Source organism: Macrotis lagotis, chromosome 7 (genome assembly GCF_037893015.1).
Source record: "Macrotis lagotis isolate mMagLag1 chromosome 7, bilby.v1.9.chrom.fasta, whole genome shotgun sequence".
Classification (NCBI taxonomy): Eukaryota; Metazoa; Chordata; class Mammalia; order Peramelemorphia; family Peramelidae; genus Macrotis; species Macrotis lagotis.
In genome coordinates, this window is record NC_133664.1 from 119,631,459 (window position 1) to 119,635,888 (window position 4,430).

At 36.6% G+C, this 4,430-nt stretch overlaps 1 pseudogene; it reads left to right on the forward strand.

Annotated features, from left to right (window-relative positions):
• Positions 1–190, forward strand: part of LOC141492930 (mortality factor 4-like protein 1 pseudogene) — a 2,612-nt pseudogene extending 2,422 nt beyond the window's left edge.
• The last annotated feature ends 4,240 nt before the right edge of the window (positions 191–4,430 follow it).

Genomic DNA, 4,430 nt, shown 5'->3' on the forward strand with positions numbered 1-4,430 from the left:
ACTATATTTTTCATTGACATTGCTCTTTGCCTAGATTGGGAAAGAGTGGTAATTGTGTGTATATGAGTTTTGTATTCTAATGAATATTCTAACTTTCAGAATGTCATTATTGTATATTTGTGGTTTTTCTGGAAAATTGGTCTTGCAGCAGCTACCCCAATTAAATAAAAGGGGTTGGATTAAACAATCACTGAGGTTTCTTCCATTTCTAATGTTCTGGGAAAAAAATAAAACCTAAGAGTTTGCTTATTTTTCTATAAGGAAAAATATGAAGATTTTTTACATTTTGGATCATTTGAGCTTTACCTATGGTGAACTTCTTACAATGCACCCCAAAGAGCAAAATTCATGTCAGGATTTGACCTTGTCTTATAATAATGAAGGAAAGACTCATTTATTAAATACCTACTATGTGCCAGGAACTTTCTAAGTGATTTACAAATATGATCTCATTTAATTCTCAGAACAGCATAGATATGTAAATGCACTTGTCAAATTAATTGACACTAAGAGTCATTAAAATTCTTGGTTGATCATTTTGTTACCAGAAAGAAATCATCATCACTAGCATTTATTTGCAAAGTACTTCACAAATATTATCTCATTTGATCCTCACAACAACCCAGAGAATTTGGTGAATGAGAAAGACATGGTGTAGAATGTTTCATTATATAATTCACAAAGCTTGCATAAATTCTTTGGTGCTATTTCTTTAACACTTCATTTATAGTTGAAGAAACTGAAGCAGAGATAGGTTGATTTTCCCAGAGTACCACAGCTAGTAGTATCTGAGGCCAGATTTGAACCCCATTCTTTCAGACTTCAGGTCCAGTGCCCAACCACTGTACACATGTATAATAATTCAGAAGGCTTTAAGGAGGTAGGTGGTACAAAAAGTTCAAGGTGTTCCAAAAGTCTTAGCATACTTATAGACTTTTGGGACACTATTTTCCCAATTTTGCCCAAGAGAGACTTGGGGTGTGTGTGTGTGTGGGGGGGACTTCTAGGTCAGTAATCTATGAATAAACTGAGTCAGCCATCAATCAATTATTAAGCACTTACTATCTGCTTGATAGCTATGTAACTCAGAGTTCTGGACCTGGAGTCAGGAAGACCTGAATTCAAATGTTTTGAACTTAGATATTTAGTAGCTGTGTGACCCTGGACAAATGACTTAATCTATCTTTGCCTTAATCCATTGGAGAAGGAATTGGTTTGCCATTACGACTCCAATATCTTTGCCAAAGAAAATCCCATGCATTATTTTGACCTGATATTTTCCATGGGATCAAGAGAGTCGAACACAACTAAATTGCTGGAGGACAACAATGTGCCAGACACAGTTAAGTGATGGGGAAATAAAGGCCCTCAAGGAGATCACTGAACTCTAAAATTCAGAGAGATTAAATTTATTTCGAGTGGCTCAGGAGTTTCAGACTCTAACCCATGTGGTCCTTAATCCAAGGTCAAATTAACATTTGGTGTACATGCCATAGAATCATGTCAAACCTTTCTATTTGCCTTTCTGAAGACTAACTTTTCCTACTTAAATTTTAGTTAGAAAATAGTTACAAAAGAATATATTAACTAAATAGTATTCTTGAGACATTCCTTGAGAGGAACTTTTGAGGACTCTTATGTCTATATATTTTGCAAATAGGCCACACAGGAAATTGCCTTAAGGTGAAGCCTCCAGTGGGGAGGAGTGACAATTCATGCCCTTATTATGCTGTTTTTTCCTAATTTTTTGAGTTTATATGCATAATAGTAATAACTAGCTTTTATATTCTGATTTAAGGCTTGCAAAGGTTTACATGTGTCTGCTCATCTGATCCTTAAAATAACCCTGGCAGGTAGGTGTTCTTATTATCTGCATTTTTATAGATGAGGAAACTAAGCATAGAGAAATGTGACTTGCCTAGGGTCACACAGTTAGTAAGTGTCTGAGTCAGGATTTCAGCTAGGGTCTTCTTAACTCCATATCTAGTAGTCCATCCACAGAGCCATCTAGCTTCATAGTCATAGCTGGCACTTAAGAGAACAATTATCCCATTGTTCACATAAGTCTCCAAACTAATCAGTTGTAAAACTATTTAAAATACTTAAAACCAATCACTTACCATATCCTTCCCATTGGTCTGCAGTGTCTTTGAAGTAAGGGATGGACTGTGGATCCAACAGTAACAGAAGACCAGGAGCATAAGATATATTTGGGTGACCCACAAACACAGGCCCGAGAGCCTAGATTTTTGAAGACTGGAGAAGAAACCTAAATGGGACAGATGAGAAATATTCTTATTCTAACTATTCATCTTTCTGAGGCTATATAGGACATGCCAAATTGGTTCATTCATTCATTCATTCATTCATTCATTCATTCATTAAAGCCTTAATCAGAGCATGCAAAGGACTATCACTGCTGGTTTACATGGTTGAATTTTCTGGAGCATGTACAGGTAATTATTAAGTCTTCATATAGTATTAAGCACATCATAGATGCTTATTAAACACTTGTGGATTAGAATTGATTTTTTGTAAATATTTAAGTATCTGGATCACTTAAGGTGTAGACAAAAGAACATTAGATCTGGAGTCAGAAAGACCTGAATTCAAATCTGCCCTCAGATACTAACTATGTAACCCTGGACAAGTCATTTAACCATATTTGCTTCAATTTCCTCATCTGTAAAATGATTTAGAGAAGGTAATGGCAAACCACTCTAGTATCTCTGACAAGAAAATCCCAAATAGGGTCGTGAAGAGTTGGACATGACTGAAAAAGACTGCACTTAAAACTATCTGCTACAAGCAAAAATTTTATGCTACAGCCCAAAAATCCAAGGTTGAAAAAAGTCTTTATCCTGAAAGAGGTCTGTCATTTAGTAAGGGATTAGACATGTCTAGAGAAAAAATAAAAGACAAGGTATATTATTAAAGGGTTAAATAAAGTATGTACAAGATGGGGCTAGAAGTTTATCTGAAAAAGAACTGTGGATTTTAGCGGGTCACAAGCTCATTATGAGTCAACAGTATGATAGTGGCAACAAAAAGTAGTGGTGATATTAGACTTCCTTGAGAGCTGCAGCCTTAAGAACAAAAGAGGCAAGAAGAATCTTTCTACCTGGCCATGGTTGGACCCCATCTGGAGTTTTGTGTTTGTTTTTGCACCCCGCATTTTAGAAAAGGGGTTATCTTCAAGAGCATCTCTGTATTGATCAGTTGAAGAAACTGGAGATGTTTAAGCTCAAAAAAGAAAAGACTCCAGAGGGATAAGGACAATTATTGTCACAAATTCAAAGAACAGTCATGTGAGGATTGGATTTGTTTAGTTCAGGCCTAGATGAAGGACTGGGGGATAGTGGGTGGAAATTGCAATGATGAGGCAAGATTAATTTAAGGAAGAGCTCCCTATGCAAACATAGGTAGAATGAACTGCCTGGAGAGAGCACTGGAACTGGAGAGAGAAAGACATATCTTCCTGAGTTCAAATGTGACCTCAGACACTTAGTTTTGTGACCTTGGGTAAGTCATTTAACCTTGTCTGCCTTAGTTTCCTCATCTATCAAATGTGCTGGGGAAGGAAATGGCAAACCACTCAAGTATCTTTCCCAAGAAAAACTCCTAATAGGATCACAAAAAGTCAGACATGATTGAAACAACAGAAACAGAATAGAATGTCTTAGGAGGCTTTGGGTTCCCTCCCATTAGAGGTCTCCAAACAAAGGATGGATAACATCTTGTCAGAGGGGATTGTTGAGGGAATCCTCTACAGATTGGAGTTGGACAAAATGGCTTCCTAACTCTGGTAGTTTTTGTGGGATCTGGGAAGATTTGATTCACAGAGGGCAGGGGCTGTTTTATTTTTGGCTTTGTACCCGTTGCACTTTATACATAGTAGAAATTTCCTAAATGATTGTTAAATTGAATCAAATCAGAGGAGGCATACCTGAGCCTAACCTTCAGGAAGCATTATGGTTGGTATAGATGAGGAAGTATTCAGGTTGACCTGAATGAATATTATCATAAATAGCTCAAAATAAATCTGAGGCTTATTCTGAAGCATGTCATAATGAAAACAGTTAGTATCTATTTTGGGACTTTTCCTAATGCTTAATCCAGATAATAGCATTGAACTTCTATTATCTCCATTCCAGAAAAGAAAAGGTATATGAGAATATACTCAGGATCTTTTTGCTTCCTCACTGGCCCCTAGGACACTGCCATATGACCAGATTAAGAGGAGATATGATATGTGATCTTTCTAAAGACAAATATTTTAGGCTGTACATGATAAAATTATGAAATGGAAAAGCTGGGTCTCTGTTACTTACTGAACTCTTTCTTTCATTTCATTTGTTCCTTTCAGTGACCAGGTACTCTTAGCCTCACATCACTCACCCCTTACTCCACAGTCAATCACTCAGTCAATA